General features: G+C 54.3%; 1 protein-coding gene across 5 annotated transcripts in view; it reads right to left on the bottom strand.

Moving 5' to 3' along the window:
- The window catches only part of PAK4 (p21 (RAC1) activated kinase 4), a 46050-nt gene extending 20349 nt beyond the window's left edge, over window positions 1-25701 (bottom strand). For 2 of the 5 annotated variants that reach the window (XM_022585700.3, XM_022585701.3), the window contains exon 1: window positions 25489-25701. The gene's annotated coding sequence lies outside the window, so the exon portion shown is untranslated. Of the gene's footprint in view, window positions 1-212; window positions 1437-25488 lie in introns of those variants that run through there. The other 3 variants (XM_089902857.1, XM_089902856.1, XM_089902858.1) reach the window with 2 other exon arrangements.

Below are 25701 nucleotides of genomic sequence, written 5' to 3' on the forward strand. Positions count from 1 at the left end.
GCCAAGGTGTGGGCTAAGCCCCAGCAGATAGACACCTGCCACCGCCCACACGGGCACACACATGGCCACCCCGCCCCTGGCCCCAAGACAGGTGTGGCCCCTGGCGCACGTGCTTACGCTGGCTCAGGTGGCCGTGTGGCCGGACTGCCCTCCCGCACACCCAGGCAGCCCTCCCCCTCCTCCACTCCTCTCCAAGGCCTGGGCCAGCTCACCTCCACCATCCTCTTCCCTCTGTCCTGGGCCACCCGCAGTGGGGCAGGCCGGCAGACAGAGGCTTCCAGCTGAAAGATCAGGGAGCTGGGATCAAGGGGTTCCCCTGCCCACGGAGGTGAGCTGGCTGGGCTCTGCGCCCTGGCCTCCCTGGCAGCGGCTGGTGACGCGGCCCTGCCCTGGCAGGAGTTGAGCTTGGCTGTGGCTCCAGCCCATGGGAGGGGGAGGGGAAGGGTGGAGGGTGAAGGGAGGGCCGGAGGGAGGCGGGGCTGAGCCTGGAAAGCCTGAGCCATGGGGCCCACAACTGTCCCAGCGGAGGGAGGGCCTGGGCAGGGACACAGGAACAGGGGACCCAACCACAGCCCCTGCTTCGGCAGGGTCAGTCTCCCACCACACACGCACACCCCCATCTCACTCCCTATGCCAGGCCAGGTGCCAGGGGCCAGGGAAACAGTGGCTCAGCTTGGGGCTGAGTGCCCGAGAGTGGCTGGCGGGGCAGCCAGGTGTGAAACACTGGCTGGGGCTGTGGTGCAGGACACAGAGACGGGGGATGAGTGGCCTCTTTGACGGGAGGGTGGCTGGAGATCCGGGGCTTGCTGTGTCCCCCTCTCCCTGCACACCCAGGCTGCGATGCCAGCAAGAGCCCCAGAGGGTGCAACGAAGGGGGCCCCTGCTGCTCTGCCCCACTCACCCATCGGGATGAACCCGAGACTTGCGGCCTCACCAGGGGAGATCACGGTAAACAGCCGCCACCCCCATGCCACGGAAATACCTAGGCGTGAGAGTGGGGCTGGATGGCGGGAATGTGGAGAGGGAAAGGTGGGGACGGCTGGGGCTCCTGTGTCGCTATGCTGGCTGTCTTGCCAGGATGTAAGTAACCTTTCTGAAAATAAGTGGCCCAACTTTCCAGAGAACTTCCTCTGGGCCAGGTCCTGCTCTCAGCATCGACACACATTAAGTCATTTTAGCTCACCACTGCCCTAAATGGGCAGGTACTTTATCAGGCCCATTTTACAACAGATGAACCTGAAGCCTGGAGAGGCTGAGTGACGTGCCCAAGTGGGCCGTCTGTCCCAGCGCCTGTGTCCTAGACCAGCCACTCTGAGCAGGAGGCTAGGGGGCCCAGAATCCCTATCGCAGAACAGGAGAAAAGGACGCTCAGAGAAAGGGAATCTAGAAGGGGTAGTGCAGGCCCACCCCACCTCTGCCTCACACCTTCTCCCCACTTCAGATCTCACTTTCTCTGAGAAGCCTTCCTTGGCCCGGGGCACAGCTCCTGGCACGAAATCTGTTTCTTTCTGTCTCCCCTGTGGGGGGCAGGGGCCGGGGCTGCCCAGTTCATCCCTTTACTGCGGCCCCTTCTGCAGGAAGCCTTCCCTGACACGCCGGGCTCCATCCCTGCGCTGACCCTCAGGCTGTCACCGTCCCTGACCTGTGTCCCCCATTGGTTCACACATTTGCCCCACTCCTGGCACATACCAGGCAAGCCTGTCGGAGGCCCTGGCAATTCAGCAGTGAACAAACCCGACAAAACTCCCTGCCCTGGGGGTGGACAGAAGAGTAGGACTGCTCTCTGACTTGGGTGGGGGGTGGGTGGTCATGTGAGCAGCAGCAATGATCAGATTCAAGCAGGGTCCTGGGCCCTGGGCGGGTACTCGGCTGACGGGGAGCCCAGGGAGAACAGTGAGTGAGCAGGTAGCCCGGGCGGCAGGTGGACAGAGGTGCCTGGGTCCTTCCCACTCCCCTGCTCCGGCACCCTACCACGGCTTCTGCCCCAGACCGACTCCTCCAGGACTTTACCACGGGGACCAGGAGGACTGACTGGCTCCAAGGGCCTGGAAATCCCATCTACCCCCTTCTGTCTACCACCTGCTCACTAAGCCACGGGCTCCCAGCCAGGCCTGGGGCCACGGCAGGGCAGGTCTGGCCCCTCCCGCTCCCCCCCCATGCCCCAGATCCCAGGCCACCCCCTCCCCCTTCAGGGTGGAGCACCTGTCAGGCAGCTACCCAGAGAAGAGCCAAATGGGGCGGGCTCCCCAAACCGGACCGGCTGGTTTGGGCTCTGGTGAGGGAGGCGGTCAGGGCTGGGCAGTTCTGACCAGCCAAGGAAACTAGGTCCCAAGGGAAGGGACCGGGGAGGGGGGAGGAAGGAGGGAGCACCCCTCCTCCAGGAGGAAGTCTCACTGGAAACAAGGGATCCTCCTGGGACAGGCCTCAGGGGCAAGGAGAGGTCGGTTCAAGAGCCTCTCACACCGGAACAGATCTTCATTACCAAACTTTATAAACACACCCCAAGCTAGAGACTAAACCAATGAACCCCCATAAAATCCATCATTCGGATTCTCAACTATTAACATTCTGCCACATTTAGGCTTCATCTATCCCCTCCCTTTTCTTTCCTTCTCTCCGTCTCAGTCTCTGTCCCTTTATAATATGGAACATAGTTCAAAAGCCAATGGCACCAAAGGGAAAACAGGGACAGAACGATGCCCTCCTGCCCTGCCCCACCCCAGCTCAGCCCTGGAGCCACCTCTACTGGAGTTTCTTTGTTTTCTTTCTGAGAGAGCCTATGCACATGTGTGTGTGCACACGCGCGCATACAGAGATGCTTACGCACTTTTAAAACAGCCAGAAATGGCAGCGCACCACATGTACGATGCTTTTGCCAACAGCATTCCTCGGCCCCTCTGCGCCGTTGGCACCAGGAGGAATTTGGCAGGATCCAGTCGAGGTGAAGACACACTGGGGACCTGGCAAGTGCTCTTCCACGTCTACACCCAGGGACACACATGAGAAGGTTCACACAGCACAGTCTGAATCGGCGAGGTACTGGAAACAACACAAATGCTCGTCTACAGGAGATGGATGATGAACTGTGATCTACTAGCTCCGTGGAATAGTACACAACAGTGAGAATGAATGACCCACAGCTACATTGGATGGACATCAAAAACAATATTAAACAGAAGAAGCAAAGCAAAAACCGATACATCCTAGGACTTTGTTCAGAAATAGTTTAAAACCAGACAAAATGAAATATGCTCTTTAGGGAAGCATACAGAGGAGAGCAAAACCAAAGAGAAAAGCAAGGCAGCGACTGCCTCAAAAATCAGGGGAGAAGTTGCCTCCGGGGGGCAAGAGGGCTTGGGACAGGCTTCTGGGGGGCTGGAACCATCTGTGTCTTCAAATGGAGGTGGGGGTTACGTGGGTTTTCCCTTTAAAGTAACTGGTCATACTATACATTTATGCCTTAGGTAGGCTAATAATTTAAAATTAGGATTTTAAATAAAAAATATATATATGTCTAGTGATCTTTCCATGCTTCCATCTCTGCAAAGCACAGCCTTGTTGCTTTAGCAGCTGTGTGGAAGGGCCACGATGTCTTGAGCCAGTCCCCATGGGGCCAGGTCAGTGGTTTCCAGGCATTTGCTCTTACAAACGGTGCAGCAATGATAACCATGTGCAGATGTCATTTCACAGGTGTGCCAGCATGTCTGTGGGCCAAATGCCTACAAGTGGGATTGCCGGGCAAAGCTCAGCACTGCCAAGTTGCCCATTCTCAGCCCCTCCCTCGGCCTCATGCCCAGGGTGCTCTCAAACTCGCCCATCTTCCTCAGTCAGACAGGTGAAGTCTGGCCCCTCTCGGCCTAGTTTTCATTTGCGTTTTTGTACTTAGTAATTGTGCATCCTTTCATATTTATAAAAGCACCACAATTCCTTTTCTGCTAAGTGTCTCTTCAAAGCCTTTGCCTCCTGCATGCTGCGCGGCGTGGCCAAAAAAAAAAAAAGTTTTATTTTGGAACTTTCTGGGTCTGTGCTTCCAGTGCAGGGGGCGCGCGCGGGTCTGATCCCTGGTTGGGGAGATCGCACATGCCATGTGGTATGGCCGAAAAAAAAAAAAAAGCTTTTGCCTGTTTTTCTGCAAGGGTCAGGGAGACCTCTGTAAACCCACCCCAGCTATCCCCACGTCTCCAGCCTCATCTCCCCACCACCACCCCCAACCATGGGCTCCTTCCCACATTCATGGGGTTTGTCAGTAGAAATCCAATGTGCATGCACCAAGTCCAGTCCCAGCTGGTGTGACGGTGCAGCATGGCCCCTGCCCGCTGGGGCCTGCAGTCCAGCATCGCCTGACGAAGTGTGAAATTCCAGCGGAGACGGGTGGCTGGAGGGCTGAGAGTGTGGGGGAGCCAGGCTGGAGCGGGGCAGGAGCCAGGCCACCAGGGAGGCGGGGGAGCAGAGGCAGGCGCTGAGGACGGGCTGGTATTTGGGAGATGTAACTCTGGCTGCCTTGTCTGTGGAGGATGGGATCAAGGGGGCCTGAGAGGGTGTGCGGACAAGTGATGAGACGGAAGCAGTGTTCCAGGAGACTGATGAAAGCAGCCAGTATGGCTGGACACGGAGAGAGGGGCACAGACCAGAGCTATGTCTGCCCCCAAAAAAGCAACGCTTGAGTCAGATACGGGGGGCTGAGGGCAAGGCAGGTGTCAAGGGTGACTTTGAAAGTAGGTAAGTCCTGGTGCCATCTTCTACAAAAGGGAGTGCGAGAGGGGCTCCAAAAATGCCAGGCCCAGGCCCTAGAAGAACTCAATTGTGGAAAAGGTGAACAAAATGGGAAGACTCACTTTCCCCAGTAGTTTCCCCTTAAGACCAGCTGTACAGACACAGTAATCAAGACAGTGGGGATAAACACAGTAATCAAGACAGTGGGGATAAACACAGAGCCCGGTGAACGGAATAGAGAACCCAGAGACAGACCCTTACAAATACACCCAACTGGTTTTTTTTTTGCGGTACGCGGGCCTCTCACCGCTGTGGCCTCTCCCGTTGTGGAGCACAGGCTCCGGACGCGCAGGCCCAGCGGCCATGGCCCACGGGCCCAGCCGCTCCGCGGCATGTGGGATCTTCCCGGACCGGGGCACGAACCCGTGTCCCCTGCATCGGCAGGTGGACCCTCAACCACTGCGCCACCAGGGAAGCCCCCAACTGGTTTTTAAAACATTGATTTTTTTCACTGTGGTAAAATATACATAATATTTACCTTTTAACCATTTGTAAAGTGTACACTTCAGTGGCATTAGATACATTCACAATGTTGTGGAACACCTTCAAGGCCTATGCCTCAAATTTCTTCATTATCCCCAAAAAAGATCCTGTACCCATTAAACAATAGCTCCCCACTCCCTCCTTCCCCCCAGCCTCAGGTAACCTCTATTCTACTTTCCTTCTCTATGAATCTGCCTACGCTAGGTGCAATACGTAAGTGGAATCTCACAATATTTCTCCTATGTCTGGCTTATTGCACTAAGCATGTTTCCAAGGTCCACCCACCTTGTAGCATAAATTAAAACTTCATTCCTTTTTATGGCTGAATAATATTCCCTTGTGTGTATGCACCAAATTTTGTTTATTCATTCATCTGTTGATAGACACTTGGATCGTTTCCACTTTTTAGGTATTGTTAATAATGCACCTATGAACATTAAAGTATACAAATATCTGTTCAAGTCTCTGCTTTCAATTCTTTTGGATGTGTACCTAGCAGTCGAATTGCTGGGTCATATGGTAGTTCTATATTTAACCTTTTGAGAAACCACCAAACTGTTTCCCACGGCAGCCGCACCATTTTACATCCCCACCAGCAATCCATAAGGGCTCCAATTTCTCTGCATCCTCACCAATACATGTTATTTTCCTTTCTTCTTTTGATAATAGCCATCCTGGTAGGTGTGAAGTGGTATCTCACTGTGGTAACTTATTTTTGACAAAGAAGCATAAGCAATTCAACGGAGGAAAGACAGCATTTTCAACAAATGGTACAGGAACAATCAGACATCCCTATGCTAAAAAATGAACCTTCATCTAAACCTCACACTTGCACAAACCTGCATTCATAATGGATCACAGGCTTAAATATAAAATGTGAAACTATAAAACTTTTAGAAAACAAACAAATCGTCAGGATCTAGGGCTAAGCACAGAGTTCTCAGACTTGATACCAAAAGCATGACCTGTAAAATTAAAGCAGACCTCATCAAAATTAAAAACTTCTGCTCTGCAAAAGTCCATGTGAAGAGGATAAAAAGCCACAGATTGGGAGAAAATATTTGCAAGCCACATATCTGACAAGTGATTAATATCTAGAAGTGATAAAGAACTCTCAATACTCAACAGTAAAAAAACCCCAAACAATCCAATTAGAAAATGGGCAGGAGACATGAGACATTTCACCAAAGGGGATACACAGATGGCAGATAAGCTCATGAAAGGATGTTCAACATCATTAGCCGTTAGAGAAATGCAAATGAAAGCCACACTGAGTTATCATTACATGCCTATTAGAACAGCCAAAATAAAAAATAGTGATAACAGCAAATGCTGGCGAGGACACAGAAAAGCTGATCACTCATACGCTGCTGGTGGGAATACAGCATGGAACAGCCATTCTGGAAAACAGTCTGGCAGTTTCTTTAAACATGCATCTACCTTACTTTCCAGCAGTTGCACTTATGGGTATTTGTCCCAGAAAACCGAAAATTTACATTCACACAAAAACCTGTATGAGGCTGTTTATAGCAGCTTTATTTCTAATAGCCCCAAACTGGAAACAACCCAGATGTCCCTCAATGGGTGAATGGTTCAATAAACTATGGCACATCCACTGCTGAGCAAGAAAAAGGAATGAACTATTGACACAGGCAACAACCTGGATGAATCTCCAGAGAGCTATGCTGAGTGAAAAAAAGCCAACACCAAAAGGTGACGTACAGTGTGATCCCATTTACATAACGTTGAAATGACAGAATAATAAAAATGGGGAACAGATAGATGAGTGGTTGCCAGGAGTTAGGGACAGGCCAGGGAGGGGATGTGGCTATAAAAAGGCATCAGGGGGGATCCTTGTGATGGAATGTTCTATATCTTGACTGTATCTGTGTCAATATCCTGGTCGTGGTCTTGTACTAACCATAATTTTGCAAGATGTTATTATTGGGGGAACTGGGTAAAGGGTACAGGGGCTCTCTCTGTGTTATTTCTTACACGTCCAAGTTAATCTACAATGATCTCACAATAAAAAGCTTAATTAAAAATATTAATAATTAAAAAAATATTAATAATTTACTGAAAATGCCAGACCCTTTCCCACCTTAGAAGATGCTATTCATTCTCCTTGGAACGCACAGCTTTCCATACACTAACTCCTGCTCCTTTTACAGCCCTCAGCACAGATGTCTCCTCCTCCAGGAAGCCTTCCCTGATTTCCTAGGGTGGAGCCAGGGCTTGCTTCAAGTTCTCGGGGCCTCCTCCACCAAAGCCATGACCCTCGGGCCTGTGCTTTCCTCAGGGTCACTCTGGGCTGTCACTGCTTAGTGCTGTGTCTGTCTCCCATCACTGGACGTGAGAGCAGGGCCTCGGGCAGACAGGTCACCATCCTGTCCCAGGCATCAGCCAGCACAGGGCTGGACTCAGAGGAGGCACACAGTGAAAGAGTGAGGGACAATAATGACAATAATACTCTCAGCTAACACTTGTTAAGAGGTTTCTATGTGCTAGCTCTCTTTTGAGTGCTTTACATGGATAAAATAACCTTTATAACAATCTCATTTTACAAATGGGGAAATTGAGGCCGAGGGGGGCTGGAGGGGAGCCACGAGCCCAAGGTCACCCAGCTAGTAGGTGGCGGAGCTGGGTAGCAAACCCAGGCCTTCAGATCCAGAGCCTTTGATAGTCATCTCCACCCCACAGGGCTTCTCCATGAAAGGCTGGATGAGACTGGCTAACAGGGGAAGCAGAGGGGCAGAGGAGGCAGGGAAAGAGAAGAGACCCTCCCTGCACCCAGCCCGCAATCCATTCCCACGTGGCGGGGGGGGGGGTGGTGTCTCACCCTTCTCCAGGGAAGGCCCCTCCGTGGAAGTGACAGATCTGGGATGGTACCAGAACCCCCTTCACACCTTACAGGTGTCAGGGAAGGCCCCTTACAGGTCATGGGCCTACAGCTGAATCCCAATTGTCAACCTGGGAAGCTGGCAGTGCCCTCTCCGGACAGGGACTACCCACCTTCATTTGAGGCAGAGGTGTCACACCCAGCTGGAGCAGGGGGTGGCAAGCCGAGAGGAGCCCCAGAGCGCCCTCCTGCGGCTCCACCGGGGCAGGGATGCTTTCATCTGGCTATGGGGAGAGGCTTCCATCTGACCCATGCTGGGGAGCATGCGACTTCACTTACCCACCCTATTGAGAGCAAGCTGCAGCTGAGTGCTGGCGGTCTGGAACCATTTACATACAGTGTTAAAACCTGCAGAACAATATGGGATACTATTTATGGAAGCAACAAGGAAGCACAGTGAGTACCTGCGGGAGGGGACCCAGGGGACTTTAACCATGGCAAGCGTTTTTTCTCTCTTAGTTGGGCAACAGGCCCAAGGGAGTCCATCAGCTGATTCTCTGATCTCTTGAGGGCAACTGTAATCTTTCATGATTCACAAACGAACAGGCAACAATTAAAAGGAAGAAAAGAGGGCTGAATTTATTTGATAAACCTGGAAAGAGCACACAAAGGAGGGGGCTTCTAGGGTGCTGGCAACGCCTGTCTTCTTGATCTGGTGGTCGTTAGAAGGGCATGTGCTTTATGATCATTCACTAGACTGAACAGAGAGGTCTCACGCAGTTTTCTGTACGCGTGTCATATTTTACACTCTGGTGCAGGAAACACCAGGGGTAGCAATTCTGACAGCTGGAAGCTTCCTCCACACTTGCAGGTGTCCGCAGACAGTCTCTTTCGCTCTCTGTCCATCTCTCTCTCTCTCTCACACTCACACACTCCCAAGGCTGTAACTGCTGCCGCGATCAGAGCAGTAGCCCCCCTTGGCCCCTTGCAGCTCTTGGGCTGTTTCCTGCAAAGGAGACAAAGGCCTGGAAGCAGCCAGACTCAGCCTCAGCCCCAACACCCAGGTCTCTGCACATGCCCAGCACTCTGGTGTCCTGCGTGGATCACACTCCTCGTGGAACCTTTCTGGCCACGGGGAAGTATCTATCCACGGCGTCCCTACCCTGGGGTGCCACAGCCGGTCACCCAGAGTGGAAGGAGTTAGTTAAGATTTGGTAGGGTCCCCAGGGTGGGGACAGCCCTAGCTGCCTCACCTGTGCCCTGCGCTGGAGACAGAGGATACCAGCGAGGCCAGCTACAGAGCCTTACGTGCGCGCACCACACTAGGGCAAGACAAGGCAGTGAGCAGGGTGCTGTGAATGCCTCCATGCTGCAGACGAGGGAAGTGGGGCTCAGAGAGGTGAGGTGCTGGCCCAAGGTCACACAGCATGTATTAGAGCCAGGATTCCATGGCAGGTGTGACCCAGGCCAGAGTCCACTCACTTAACCACGTTCAGGCTCTTATTCGTCCCGTTCAGGCTCTTATTCGGTCCCGCACTCAACAATTCTTTATTATGCACTCAGTATGTGCCAGGCATTGTTTTAAGCCCTGGGGATACAGCAGTGAGTAAGATAGTCCCTCCTTCCCAGAGATGACATCCTAGTGAGTGAGACGGAGTTAAGACAACACACAAGTAAACGAAAAAGTCCGTAACAAGTGGGAGAGGGGACAGTGGGGGGAGGGGTGTCTCTGAGAGGGCGGCATTTGGGCAAGAGCAGGGGAGTGAGGGAGCCACGTGCGGATCCAGGGAAGAGTTTTCAGGGTGGAAGGAACCACAACTGCAAAGGCCCGAGGACTGAAGCCTGCCTGGCACATTCCAGAATGCCGGAGGAGGCTGGCCAAGGAGGCTGGCGTGGCAGGAAGGGAGGAAGGGTGGAAGGGGAGAGTGGCCCGGCTGAGGTCAAAGAGAGTCTACACTAAATGCAGAAGAACAGCGGCTCCCGGCGCCCAGGCCTCTTGACCACAGCCCTCCAAGGGAGGTGTGGTCCCCCTACCAGCATCATGTTACAGAGGAGGAAGCCCGTGGGGGATGGGAAAGCTTCCCAGGGTGGCCCTGCTGGCCAAGGGCAGAACTGGGGCAGGTGTCCCTAAAGCTTAACCGCCAGGCCAGGCTGAAGGATGGGGGTGGGGCTGGGGGTCAGGGACGGCTCTCAGCTGGGCGCCTCTGGTCCCAGCAAAGCAGGAGCCCAAAGCTGTGCACTTATGACAATGGTTCACTGTAAGCCAGGGGCTCACACACAGCCCTTTGCTCCCAGGCCCCGGCCATTCTGGAAGTCAGGCCTTTGGCTTCCTCCCGCTCCGCTCCGCTGTAGCTGGGTACCAGCCTTACTAGGAGTGACTTAAGAACTTTTTTTTCAATCCACTCACTTAAAAAAAAAACTTAATTAAATTTATTTTAAAATAGTCACTCAGACACAAATGTTGGCCTGATGTTCCCACAGAGCACCGCCTATGAAATAAGGGAACCTGAATCCAGTAGCGCCTCTAGGCCTAAGGCCCAATAAACAGGAAGTACAGAGGACAGAGAAACATGTGAAATGACACCACAAAGATGCATCAGTGAGATCCAGAGTGTGGAAACTTCCAGAGGAGAGAGGACCAGGGTTTTTGACAGATCAATGACCCAATAAGCAAGCACAGGAAAGAGCCGCCAGGGGAAACCCTACAGACTACAGAAGCCTTAAGGGGCCTATCAACCGAACGCAAAGCAGACCCTGTCTGGATGCCAAGTCAAACAAACACATGAAAAAGGATGATAAGACAGCTGGGGAAATGTGAGGATATTAAGGAAGTACTGGTTCTTTTTCTCCTGTGACAATGGTATTGTGTGTGTGTGTATGTGTGTCTGTGTGTTTTAAGGATTCCTTATCTCTCATGGGCAAAAAAAATCTGAGATACTTATGGCTGAAGTCTATGATGTTTGAGAAGTGCTTGAAAAGAATCAGGGAGGTGGGGATGGGGTACAGATGAAAAAGCCTGGTGGTTACTGATAACTGCTGAAGCTGGGGACGGGGACGTGGGGAGGCCATCAGACCATTCTTCAGAGCATGTGTGGACACTTCCATTATACAAAGGTTTTAAATGTTTTGCAAAAGGAAATGAAATCTGACCCAGTCATAACAGTGAAGAATTATGGATCGCTCACCCCGTGAACCTTAATTACTAAATCCAAACACATATCCCGCCTCTAATAACTGTAACAGTAATCACGGCAACAGTAACCAGAATGACGTAATGACGACAGCCCTGTGCTGGGTGTTACACACACGCTGGCTCAATTCTCCCAGCCACCCTGGGAGGCAACAAGAATCCTTCTCCTCTGGCTCCAAATGGGAACCAGTGCAGAGATACCCAGGGCTCAGGGCCTGGCCTCAGGTCACAGAGGAAGCTCTGTTGGGGGTGGCTGAGGCTGGCGGGGGAGCTGCATGCCCAGCCCTTGCTGGGATGGGGTCGGGGAGAGGAGGCCAGAGAGCCCTTGGTGAGTGGGGACACACAGGGGCACTGGACTCTTGGTCCCCCTCGTTCCCATCAAACAATAACGGCTCCTGCAATGCAATATTCACATATTAGCACAAACCTTTCCTGAAATTAAACCATGAGCCACCCCACGGGAGCCTGAAATGGTAACCAGCAACAGATGACAACACCAGATCTGGGGCCCACGGGATTTGTTAGGCTCCACCCCACTGGATGGTCCTCCCTGCAAGGTTGCAGAGCCAGCCCCAGTACCCCCAGCCCCTGACCATCAGTGGGATGGGTGCCCTGCCTCCCACCCTCTCCCACGCCAGGTGCCAGGAGGAGCAAGGGAGGCTGGAGTGTGTGTGGCAGGGGGAGCCTGTGGAAGGAGGGAAGCCCTCCTTCCTGTTCTTGTCCTGGGCCTGTAGAAACCATCTCCCCTCTGTGGCTTCAGCAGGATCCTGGCTCTAAACAAGGAAGCTAAGGAAGCCTCTTCAGGGGAGGAGGGAAGCAGAAATTGAGGGAAAGAGGGAGAGAGATAGGAGGCAGAGACACAGGTAGAGGAAGACAGGAGCAGGGCGGGGACAGAGAGGTAGCTGCTCAGACAGAGGTCTGGAGGGCCCAGGGATGGGAAGACAGGACAGCGACAGAGGCTGCACCACCAGGCACGGACGCCTTCTTTGGGCCTCAGCTCCCTTGTCAGTAACATGGGAATAATAATCATATCTTCCTACAGTGTGCTTATGGAGGTGACATGACTTAATCACGCCATGTCAGAAACCCAGGAAAGTACCCAAACCCAGGAAATCGCAAAAGCTAATACATGTTTCCTATCATTCTGTAAGCCAGTGGCTCTCATCTCGGTTCAGAATTGCACTAGAGTCACCCAGGGAGCTTGAAAAAACCTCACAAAACCCAATGCTCAGGCCTCACAGCCAGAGATTCGGATTCAAATGGTCTGACCTTGGACCCCCGCATGGATGCCTGCACCAGGTAACCCTAATGTGTGGCCAGAGGTGAGCACGGGATTAGGGGTGGGGGGCCTGGACACACAGTCCCAGGCCTGCGTCCTCGAGGGGTGGTGTAAAGTGAGACAGACTGATGGGGGTGTAAGCCTTAGGGGCTGAAAGGGAAAGGGCGGGGCAGGGTGAGTGCCCAGGAGGCCCCCCTCTCTGCCTGCCCACCCTCCCCCACCGTAGCCACCGGGAGTCTGGGGCCTGCTGAAGAATGCAAGGAATGAAGCCAGGCCTGGCACGGCCATCTCCAGGTCCCCGCCCCTTTCACAAACTCCCAAGAGCCCTTCCCCGGTCAGGTCACTGGCCAGATTGCCAACCACCGCCCCCGGGAAGGCCTCAGCAATCACTCAGTCCTGCGGGCCTGAAGCCCGCACCCAGCCCTCTCCTCAGAGCGCCCATCCTGAACCCCTTCTCCTCTTGGGTCCTCCGCAATCCCAATGCTGGACCACAGGGCGCAGCCCAGGAGTGAAGTGCTTATCAGTGGTGGAGGGAGTGACACTGACAGCCAGCCTGTGGCTGGCAGAGTTTATCACCTGCTCTGGAGGCAGGAGTGGCCTGAGAAGGCTTCCCAGAGGTGGTGACCTTTAGGCCAGGACCCAAAGAATAAATGAGGTGAGAGCACTAAAAAAAGGCCAGCGAGGCTGAAGTGCAGCCGGCAAGGGAGGGGGGCAGGGCCTTGCCGACCAGAGGCGGGACTAGGTCCCCCACCACCCCAGCAGTGGGAACCATAGAAGGATTTTAAGCAGGGCAGGGACCCACTCTGACCTCACCGGCATCTGCTGCCCTCCACCCTGTTCTCTCCCAGGGACGGAGAACCGCAGCTGGCCTCCTGGGGGTGCAGGGGTATCCCCAGATCCTGCCATGGCTACGGGGTAAGGGCTGGGCCCTGGCTCCTTCCCGCCACGCTGTAAGGAGACCCCAGCGCTGCTGCTTCCTGCATCCCTGAGCCTGTTTCCCGATAATTAAACCGTAAGCTGGTTAGTCAAGGAAAACCTTTAATTAGCCCTTGAAATCATTCAGGAAAATTACAACCTCCTCTCTGGCACCCTGCCTGCCCTCTGCCAGGGCCCAGGGGCGGTGCCAGGGAGAAAGCAGGGAATGGGGGAGGTGGGCTCCTGCCTCTGCTGTGAGAGCCTCACCCAGCAAAGCCAAGCCCAGTGAACAAGGCGCCTCGTGGGAGAGGAGGCCACAGGCTCCCCCTGCCACACCACAAAGTGCCTTGGAATAAATCCAGCAGGCGGTGGGCAAGGCCCAGGCTGGAAAAGTGTGATACTTTGCTGAAAGACATCAGAGAAGACATAAATAAATGGAGAGTCAGAGAAGACATAAATAAATGGAGAGACAGGCCATGTTCATGGACTGGGAGACTCAATGTCACGTCTGTGTGTGTGGCAAGATGCTTGTCTCATCTCTAAATGGAATTATGAAAAGTCAAATAGCCGAGACACTCGGGAAGAAGGACATGTGGAAGGGCTTGCTCTCCACACCAGCGAGACTTACTATCAACTACAGAAATTAGGACAGTGGGGTACTGACACAGGACTAGGCAAACCAAGCATGAGAAAGGAAGAAAGTACCCAGAAACAGGCCCACTTATACAGAGAGATAATTTATGACACAGGTGGCAGGGGAGAAACGCTGGTTTGTAATAAATGGTACATGGATGACTGGGGATCCAGATGGACAATGTGAAACTGGGTGCCTATCTCACACCACACATACACACTCCAATTCTAGCACAAAGGAAAACTAAACGTGAAAAGCAGAACTATAAAACTATAAAGGAAATGGGTGATAACTGACTGCATTAAAATTAAAGGCTTCTGTTCATCAAAAGACACAATAAAAAAAGTGAATGGACTTCCCTGGTGGTCCAGTGGTTAAGAATCTGCCTTCCAATGCAGGGGACGTGGGTTCGATCCCTGGTCAGGGAACTAAGATCCCACACACCGCAGGACAACTAAGCCACAACTACTGAGCCCGTGGCCTCAACTAGAGAGCCCATGCGCCACAACTAGAGAGAAGCCTGAGTGCTGCAATGAAGAGCCCGTGTGCTGCAAGTAAGATCTGATGCAGCCAGATGAATAAATAAATAAATATTAAAAAAAAAAAAAGTGAAAAGACAGGCCATGGACTGAGAGAAGGCAGGAGTACCATCTAGGAAACACATGTTCTTGACCAGAATCTAGAATTTAACTCACAGAAATTCAAAACAAAAACGCAGACAGGGAATTCCCTGGCGGTCTAGTGGTTAAAAAAAAGTACAGACAGCCAGAGGAAAAAGAGGCAAGTGACCCGAATGGGCCATTCATAGGAGGGGCGCTCCAGATGTTTGAGGAGCATGTGAAAAGCTGCTCCAACACCCCGAGGAGATACCACCACATCAGGTTAGCACCAGCCGGTAGGATGGACCCAGTACTCACTACTGGTACCACCCTCACTGCCCTCATCTCTGAAATGGGTTGAATCCTTCCAGGAAGGACTGAGTAGAAACAGCGTGGGAGTTGTGTGCGGGCACTGGGCCTGGCACGTGCAAACCCGCGATTAGTTCTCCTTATTAATCAGCCTCAGGAATAAGGACTCCCCAGGCCCAAGGTCTTTTCAGGCCTTCTCCTGCCTCTGACCTGGGAGGTCGGGGGTGTGGCTAGAAGGCTAAGAGCCCAAGAGATAGGCTCCATCTGGGTAGCAACTGGGTCTGTTTATCTACCACAGTGTCCCCGGAGGCCACCAAGGGCCAGGCGCTCCAGAGTATTTGTTGGAAAAAAGGGTAATAAACCAATCACATGCATATTTCTATGCCAGGCACTAGGATACGTATGTTAGGAGCAGAACTTTACACATGCCCCAGGACACGCAGAGGAACCTTAGTTCTAGAGGAAGAAATTGAGACATGAAGAGGCCCGAGTGGCTGCCAAGATTCGAATCCAGAGCAGTGGGAGAATGCCAGTCTTCCTTCAACTCCTGGAAGGCTCCTTGCGCTCTCCCGCCTGGAACCTCTGCCCAGGCAGCTCCCTCAGCCGCGACAGTCACCCTCCTCCTCCCTGAGTTCATCCTTCAAGTAGCAATTCCTCCTTAGGAAAGCCTGCCCTGTAAGTCTCACGTTGGGGGCGGGGCGGGCGGGTGGGGGAAGGACACCCCCCCACATCATACATGCTGGCAATGACACTCTCCGTTTATTATGACTTGTTCATTCATTCGGCCCACCAGTGTTTACTGAGCGACTACTACAAGTCAAGCCCTGAGATACAACAAGGGACGCAAGAATCCCCCCCCCCACACCGCCACAAAGCTAAGTCATTCAGGGCGGGGTGGGGAGGGGCGGGCCGAGAGGACACTAACCCACACGCCCACAGTCATAACTAAGGATCAGTAGTGAAGGTGAGTGGACCAGGAGAACCAAGCAGGGGAAGGTGGGGAGAAAGAGTGACGGCGCTACTGTAGACAGGAGTCAGGGAGATCTGCCTGGAGGCAGGGATGCGAGGTGCTGCAAACACAAGGGAGCAGCATGAACAGAGGGCCTGAGGCAGGACCAGCCTGGAATGCTCCAGGAATAGGGCGGCAGGAGAGGAGTGAAGGCGAGCAGGGAACCTGGGCCAGGATCTTGTGGGGCCTTGGAGGCATTCCCAAAAGAGATGAAGCCACGGGAGGCCGCCCAGCAGGGCAGGGAACCCCTGGCTGGGCACGGGGACAGACTGTGGGGGCAGCGGGGGAGTGAGGAGGCGGCCACATGGCCCAGGCAGGAGTGGAGGGCGGCTGGAACCAGGCAGAGACAACAAGGAGTGGGAGGCGCTGGGGTCTAATCTGAGGCAGAACAGCCGGCTTTTTTTTTTTTTCTTTTTCTTCAGTACGCGGGCCTCTCACTGCTGTGGCCTCTCCCATTGCGGAGCACAGGCTCCAGACGCGCAGGCTCAGCGGCCATGGCTCACGGGGCCAGCCGCTCCGCAGCATGTGGGATCTTCCCGGACCCGGGCACGAACCCGTGTCCCCTGCATCGGCAGGCGGACTCCCAACCGCTGCGCCACCAGGGAAGCCCCAGCCGGCTTTCTTGACATCGTGGATGTGGAGGATGAGGACAAGAGAAGCCAGGATGACGCCAGATTCCCGGTCCCATGGAGAGGACGAATGGGGTGCCCGTGAACGAGGCAGGGTTGCTGGGAGGAGATGGGGCTTGGGAGTCTGGTCTATTTTACCTGTCTCTGCATCACTCTTTGGTCAAGGTCTGGGTCGCCTGCCAGACTGAGCCCAGCGAGGGAGCCTGCTGTGTTCACCTCCAGGTCCTGGCACCCGGGGCCCCAGCACAGGGCTTATCAAGGAGTAAGCACGGGACTCCCATAAGTGGGATGGGTAAGAGCTGGCATGGATAGGAGCCCAGGGAGGAGAAAAGGACAAGAGGACTCATCTCAGCGATAAGACGCACACATGTTACTTCTGTAGGAGAAGAGAATATAAAGTGTTCCAAGGTCAGTTACAAAGTCTGAGAGACCCAGTGCAGGGAGGACGAGCAGCACTGCTGGGCGGGCGCGCAGTTACGGCCACTCTGGACAGCTGCGTGGCGGGCTCTGCTAAGGGGGTGAGACTCGACCCTCTGAGCTGAGCACCGCAGCCCGGACGTGATCCCTGGAGAAGTGCATGCACACAGGTCCCAGCAGATGTGTTCAAAGAGCACAGTCACCCCCGTGCAGCAGGGGCGGAGAAGTAAGTTATGATTAGAAGGCTGCCCAGCAACGAGGGCGAATGAACCACTCACACCCACAACCACATGGCTGTGCCTCACAGACCAAGGATGAGGGAGGGCAGACCCAGACGAGGATGTGCTGCAGGAGTCCCTTTATGTGAAGTCCCCAGGCAGGCGAGGTGGCAGGCTATAACTCAGGATGCACACCTGGTAAAACCTCTGGAAAAGCGGGGGCCTGGTGACCCCCAAGGTCAGGGAGGTGGCCTCTACTGGGGTTGTGGTCAAGAGGGCATGGGAGGCTCCTGGGGTGCTGTGTTGGCAGTCTTCGCCTAGGTGTGGTGAAATGCTGCTCACCTTATAACTACCTGTTAAACTGACATGGGCACTGATGCACTTTTCTATAGGCATGTTACCCTTCACCACTGTGGAAGGTTTAAAGAGGTGGAATCATCAAGGTACATAAATACACAAATAATCTGGGGCCAGATTTGGAGGAAGGGAGCTGGGGAAGTGGCTGCAGGCAGCAGAGGAGGGGTCCCTAGGGAGAAAGAAAGCGCGAGAAAGAGAGCGTGTGCCTGCGCACAGGACTTGGGGGGTTGTCCTCACCTGAGGGACAGTAGGAGCCCAGCCCTCCCGCAATGCCCTACTTCCTCCCCATTCCCAGCACTCGCGTGGAGGGCTGGCAGGAGGGGCGGGGGAGGGGGAGGAGGCCCAGGCGGCTTCCCCATGTGTGGGAGTGGCTGAAAGCCGCCAGGGGAAGCAAGCCCGAAACTGCCACACAATGCCGCTTTATCAGAGTTTCCAGGGCCGGGCTGGGGCACTGGGGTGGGAGCAGAGGGCCCAGGAGGGAGGCTCTCTATGTGGGGCCCCTGCCCGGCGTCCCCACCTGTCAAGGTGTGCCCTCCAGAGCTCCCCTGCAGCCGGCTGGGAAGGGAGGAGCCTTCTAATCCCTCCGCTCAGTTAGCGGGTGGCAGGGGGAGCCCGGGGCCAAACCCCAGCCCTGCTGGCTCTGACACCAGGCTGGTCTCCCAGGTTCTCCATTTCCTCCCCTTAAAAGTGGGATAATAAGAACATCTACATCTAGGACTTCCCTGGTGGTCCAGTGGGTAAGACTCTGGGCTTCTACTGCAGGGGGCCCGGGAACTAAGATCCCACATGCTGCTAACAAAAAACCACCACCACCAAAAAAACAAGAACGTCTACATCTTGGGGTTGCTAGGAGGATGTGACAAGTTCGTTCACTCAAAGCACACGAAACAGTGCCTGCTAATACTAATAATATAGAGTAACACTGTGAGTACTAATACTGGCAGCTATCCGTCTTTGAACACTTACTATGCATTTTGTCTGATGAGTATGCATTTATATCCTCAAAACAACCCTGTAAAGGAGGTATCATTATCATCCCCATTTTATAGATGAGGACGCGGAGGCACAGAGAGGTGAACTGACTTGTCTGGGATCACACAGCTAAGAGTGGCAAAGTTGGCTCCAGAATCTATGCCCTCAATCTCCACTGCATCCGACAGGTTAAGAGCTCCAGATTGGAGCGAGGCAGGCCTGGATTTGAGTCCCAAATCTGCCACTCACTAGCTGTGGGGTTTCCAGCCTATGCCTCAGTTTCCTCTTTTTAGGGAAAGCAAAAATATCACAAATAGACAGGAAAGGAAGTCTAGAGGGCTTTCAACAAACACAAAGATGCTCCCTTTTACTCATATTAAAATCAGGGGACTTCCCTGGTGGTCCAGTGATTAAGACTCTGCGCTTCCACGGCAGGGGGCATGGTCGGGGGAACTGAGATCCCACATGGTATGGCCAAAATTAAAATAAAATAAATAACAAGAATAATTTTTAAAAATCAGAACCACAATAAGGACCACTTACTGTGGCACCTGCCTGACTGGCACCTGCCTGACTGGCAGAGGTCAAAGTATCAGATAACACCCATCCACATGGCGAGAACGTGAGGAGACCATGGCGCCACCGGACACTGGGAGTGGGGTGCAAACAGGAGCATGCTCTCAGGCAGACTGGGACACTGCCAGCAGAGCTCCCGGGGCACGCATCTCAGACCCCCGAGCACCTCCAGAGGTGTGCCCACAGCTCACACGTGTGTGGGGGGACACCATGCCATGGAACCTCACACAGCCACAGAAAGCACGAGGAAGCCCTCTACATCCTGACACAGAACTTAAGAGTGAAAAATGCAAGGGGCAGGACAGAATACAAACATGGGAAGTCGGCTCCATGTGAGCAAAAACAAAAGCGGGGGAGAACACGTGCAGGAACAAACACCCAAGACAGAAAAGAAACCAGGAACAATGCTGTCTCTGGGAAGGGGCCCGAAGACAGAGAAGGGGTGGGAAAGAGACCTTATTGCTGTATATACCATTCTGCGCTGTGCGTGGTTTCTCAACTGCAAATAGGCAATACATGCAGACAGGGCAAAAATGGGCCTCTTAAAATTAAAATGCAGGAAAAGAGAAATGAGGTTAATAACACCTCCTCCTCAGGGCTCCGGGCCAAGCCACGGTGGGATGCTCAAAAAGCACACATCTGGTGCCTGGCACTCAGGGACCTGGCGGCTAGCACGGTATCACGAGGGGCTGGGAGCAGGCGAAGAGGAGGCTGCAGCCCAGAGGGGCACACGTACCATGAGCTTACTATGTACCAGGTAATGTGCTAAGCACTCGACAGCACGGTCTCCTCCAATCCCCCCGATAGCCCATTTAACAGGTGAGGAAGGTGAGGCCCGGGGATGCTCTGGCTCTTCCAGTAGGGGGTCGGGCTGAGGGACGTGTGAGCGGAATGTGTGGCCCTGGCAGGGAAGGTGCCGTTGGGCAGGACCAGAGGGCCCCGTGAGACAGGCTGCAGTGAGGGCTTCTGACACATCTGCCGTAGCTGGCTCCCCTGGGACCTGGGAAAGCTCCCCTTCTGACCCTCCCTGCCCACCTCCACCAGCATTCCTGTGGGCCAAGGCAGCTGGCAGACAATAAGCCCCAGCCCCGGATGGGTGGCTGGGCCGGGAAGGGTCCCATTTCCCTGGCTGTGACTTGGAAGGAGACTGCTTCCTGCTGGCAGCATCTGTGGCCGCCCGGCTTGGGTGATGGGAGAAACAGCTGCTGGGGACACCCCGACCGGCGTCTGGCCAGGAAGTCTGGCTCACTGTGAGCCAGCAGGACAAGGAGCGGTGAGGCAGTAGACACGAAAGGGAAGGGGGCTGTGGGAGGTCGTGAGGGAAGCAGGGACCCAGTGCCCAGAAACCACCCAGGCTGAACAGGCCCCCGAAGAGTTTCTATCTAAACAGGAGGCTGGAAGAACAGGAAGTAGCCTTGTCTTACCAAGACCACTTCCAAAACACTGCAGGGCACTGGAGCCTGAAGGCCTGGAGTTCAAGTCCTGCCTCTGCCACATGCCTGCTGTGTGACCCTAGGCAGGTCACGTATCTCTCTGGGTCTCAATTCTCTTATCTCTAAAAAGGGGTTGATACCAGTACCTACCTCATAGGTTGCCGTGAAGATCAAGGGAGTCCATATGGGTAAAGGACTCACAATCTTGGCCAGCACACGGGACCCTCCAACACCGCCGCCCTCAGGCTACCCACTCTCTTCTGCTTGGACTATCCCGGCAGCCTCCCCTCAGGTCTCCCCGCCCCCGCCCTCCCTGACCTGTCCCCACACGGCGGCCTGAGCAGTCCTGATAAAAGGCAAAGCAGATGTGCTTAAAGCCCTCCGATGGCTCCCATTACACACAGAATGAAGTCCACACTCCTCACCCCAGCCTGTCACCCCCTGCTGTATCTGTCACACCTCCCCACCTCCTTGACCTCACTGCCAGCTCTGCCACACTGGCTTCCTTGGTGGGAACTGAACATCCCAAGCTCCTCTGGACCTCAGGGCCTTTGCACTTTCCATACCAACTACCTGTTCTGTTCTTTCCAACTCTTCCCGGGCCTGGCTCCCTCTCATCAATCAGATGTCTCCTTCTCCAGAAAGCCCTTGTGCTGGCTCCCCAGGCTGGGTCAGATGCCTCCTCTGGATTCCTACAGTCCCTGTGCGTCCCCCATCCCAGCCCTAACCATTCTGCTTGTGCATCCCTATCCCAGCCCAACCACTGTGGGCTGTCACTGTCTGGGGACAGGTCTATCTCCTTCACTGTCCTGTAACCCATGAGGGCAGGGCTTGGACTGCGTTGGTCACCACTGGGACCAATGATCTGACACATACGAGTGTATCAAGGCTTTGCCCATCCCTTTCCGAGCTGCACCTCCTTCCTCTTTGCCTCCCTCCTGAGGAGGTTTAAGTCAGTACCGTTTCCCTTCCCAAATGTCAGCCCTGGGAGATGATCCCCAAGGAGAGTTGGGTCAAAGTTTCAGCCACTGTCCTGGATACCCTAGAGGGCGAAGGTCAAAGCCTGCCTTCTCCTCTGGGTGTGAGGGCTCAGCAGGTGTCAGGCCCCAGCTAAGCCCGTCACATGAACCATCCCCCTGTTTCCAGCCTGGGGTGAGGGGGGCAGGCAGGTGGCATGAAACCTACCACCTCATGGCTGAGTAAATTGTTTCAGCAAGGGCCGCAGACTTGCCCGAAGCAGGACACGGAGGCAAGGGAACCCTCAAGCACTGCTGGGAAGCACATTGCTACAAATGCTTAGGGAAGCAATTTGGAAGGTCCAGCATTTCCATTGTGAGACATATACCTAAGAGAGACTCTGGTCGTGGTACACAAGAAAACATGTCTAGAATGTTCATTGCAGTGTTGTTTGTTACAGTCCCAGTGGGAACCACCTAAATGGCCACCGAAAGGTGAACAGGTAACTCCTGTGTGTCACTAATACAAAAAGAAACGCAGAAAGGGAAAACGAATGGCCTGCTCTAGACCGACACACATCCACATGGAGAAAAAGCCAAACTAACGCAGAGCAGAAGAAGCAGGCTGTTTACTGTGGTACGCTTTATATGATCTGTAAAACTGTAAAACACTGGGCAACCCTGGCTGGCCATCAGAACCACGTGCCGATGCTGGCCCCACGCCAGACCAAGGGACTCCAAGCCAGAATTTCTAGGGTGGGCCTGGGCAGCAGTATTTTTGAAAGCTCTCCAGGTGACTACAGTATGTAGCCAGGGTTGAGAGCTATTACTCTATTGTTTGTGAATCCATCCGAGGGCAGGAACAGTAGGAAAACCTGCAGAGGAAGGCTGGACACCAAATCCAGCCCAGCAGCTACCACTGGGAGGGAGGACAGGCAGGGAGGGCGGGGCAGAGAAGAGGGGCCTTTAACTGTATCTACTGTGTGCTCTGTCCCAGGCTGGACACTGGAAGCGTGGGTGTTTTGCTACATTGAAAGCTCTACTTTTTCCCCTAGTCTAAAAATGTATCACAGGAACAAAACTGGCAAATAAGAAATCACTTGCTCAAGGTTCCATGGCTGGTAAGTGATGGGGCAGGAGCCCGAATGTCTAGTGCCAAAGCCCTATAATTCCCCCATTATCTGTGCCAAGCCCTGAGATGCTGAGTAAGTTGCCGCCGTGAGGGCCCAAGGCTGGCTGGCCTCATAGGGCTGCCTGGCCCTGTACCCACCCAGTGACCCTGCCAGAGCCAGGTGGGGGAGGGGTAGCTCCCAGAGTAAGCCAGGAGGCAGGTGGAGAGAGGCCCGGCCACCACCTCTGAGGCCCTCCTCAGGTAGCAGTAGCAGCAGCGGCCTCAAGACCAGTGCTTACACAGCACCTACTGTGTGCTAGGCCTTGGGCCAAGCGCTTTATGCTCTGCATCCTCACAGCAGTTCTATGAAGTAGTCATTATCGTTATGCCCATTTTGCAGAGGAGGGAACTGAGGCCCAGAAAAGTTAAGCGACTTGCCCACGGTCACACAGCCTGTGAGTGATGAATGTGAGCCAGGCATCCTTGCACCAGCGTCCTTTCTCTGAACCACTCCCCAGTGCTGCCTCGGAGCTCCACACACAGGGCAGCTACTCATCTGCCCCTGCTGCACTGCCCACTCTCCTCCAAGGCCAGGAGCCTTAGGGGCCTCCCACAGGCTACATGCTGCCGACAAGCCCCCAACTCCGCATCCCTGACCTCCACTCACGCCTTTTCTTCTGCCTGGCGCACCCTTTCCCATTCCTCCTGCTCATCCTTCAGAGATTACCCAGGGGACTTTCCAAGGGACAGAGTACCGGGCCCAGGGTCTGGGCACTCTCCTGGTCCTCTGACCATGTCCTCGCAGGCCACGTCACTGCTGGTAGAGATGTAGCCATGTATCACTGGCTAGGGGTCTGGTTCCAGTCCGCTCCCACCAAGGGACACTGAGGGCCCTCAGGGGCCAGGGGCTCGTGTGTCTTGTCCGCTGCTGCAGACCCAGCACCCAGCACCACGCCCGACATTCAACCACCACCAACCCAGCACCCTCCATGGACCAGGCAGTGATTCAAGTGGGGATTCAGGGAAAGAACAACATGGAGAAATTCCTGCCCGTGAGGGGCCCACATTCTAGTGGGAGGCAGACAAGAAACTGCGTGTTGATAAATAAGTTAAAGACCGAGTGAAGGGCTGGGAGAGAACAATAGTGAGATAAAGAGTGTGTGTGGAGGGCGGTTGGGAGTTCCCTGGTGGCCTAGTGGTTAGGATTCAGTGCTTTCACTGCAGAGGTCTGGGTTCGATCCCTGGTCCGGGAACCATCCCACATGCCACACAGCACGGCCAAAATACCACAAAACAGTGTCTGGGGGCAGGGTGGTCCTGGTCAGGCTGTGAGTGAGTGGCTCGTGAGTGAGAGGGTGCAAAGTGGGGAAGGGATTCCAAGCAGAGGGAACACGAAGGTCAAAGACCTGGAGGCAGGCATAAGCCTACAGAGTTGAAGAACAGCAAACAGGCCAGTGTGGTTGGACCTCGGGGAGGGACGTGAGAGAGCAAGAGGAAAAGAGGTGGCAGTGACTGAAGATCGTGAGGAGAGGTTGGGGTTTTAAGGACAGAGAACACCCAACTTTGTACAGGGTACCACCCAACAACACCCTCCCCAGACAGGAGCCTGCCAGACTCACTTGGACTCCGGGCCACCCACAAACACCCCATCCCATCGGCCCATGGGACCCTCTCCTCCCAGATCACACCCTTCCACGGAGGCCAAACAGACAATCTGTTCCTGCCCAGGGAGCGGCCCGGCCTTGCCCAGCCCCCTGCTTCCACGAACAGACATCTGGCAATCTACAGTGTGGCGACCAGGGGCAGGAGCTCTGGAATCATTCAGATCCAGCCTGGAATCTGCCTCCATCACTTAGCAGAAGCTCTTTGAGCCTCACTTTTTGTGGCTGTAAAGTGGGTGTATCTAGATTGTAGTACAATAAGACCAGGCGCTGAGCACAGTGTCAGCCCTCATTAAGTATTAACCAACATTATGAGTATTTGAGAGGCAGCAGAGCATAGAACTCTGGGCCCAGAACTCCAGAGTTCCAATCTCAGCTGCAAAACGTACTCATGAGGTGGCCCTGGGCAAATCACTTGGCCTCTTAATAATGGCACCAAGCCCATAAGGTTGTGGTCAGGATTAAATACGTGTAAAGAGTTTAGAACAGGGTCTGACACATAGTGCTTTATGAGTGCTTGGAATTCTTTTCATTATCTGCGGGAGGGGGGATCCTTCTCCTCCACCAGAAAGCACCTTTGATTTCTTTCTTGAATGTCCTACCCCTCCTCTCCAGCAATATGTCCCACTTGGGTTTTAACTTTTGACCCTTGGGAACATCATCTGTCGGGCCATCAGATTCTGATTTTTGCTCGCTTTGGTCACGCCCCACCTTTGATCTCATAAAGATGCCCCCCAACCTAAGTCTCCTACATTTGCTCCACTGGCTGCTGCCTTAACTCCAACCGCCGCCCCCACGGTTGTGACCTCTGACCCTCGTAGGCACATCCTTCCATCAAATTATTAATTTGACCCCCCTTTTTTGACATTCACCCCGTGTCCCTCCAACGAACTCCCACTTCAAATTTCGAATTTTGCGCCCCCCTTCGCCACGCCCCCTTCGTTAGTTTGACCTCTGACCTCCTATACACCTCCCTCCCTCCCGCTCAGCGTAGACCCACGACCCCCCCGGACGCGACCCTTCCCTCCACAAGTGAACTTTGACCCCAGGGGCCCCGCCCCCTACTCGCCTAAACGCTCTACAACCGCCCGGCGCACCCCGATCCCGTGGCCAGACCACTTATCCTACCGGCTCGGCACCGCAGTCGCTCGCGGCCTAGCTGCTCGGCCCGGAAATCGGCGCCCTCACGCCGCCCTCAGCTCTCTTGTGCCGCCGCCACCACGGCCACTGCCGCCGCCATGTTGAATCCCCAACGAACATCCGGGGCTTTCCCCCCTCGCCGTCCACCAGTCCCCATAGCAACGGGGCTGACTGGGCCGGGGGCAGGGCCCGCTCAGGGGC

Source organism: Delphinapterus leucas, chromosome 20, assembly GCF_059928025.1.
Source record: "Delphinapterus leucas isolate spDelLeu-1000000601 "Yukka" chromosome 20, BTC_Dleu_Yukka2, whole genome shotgun sequence".
Taxonomy (NCBI): Eukaryota; Metazoa; Chordata; class Mammalia; order Artiodactyla; family Monodontidae; genus Delphinapterus; species Delphinapterus leucas.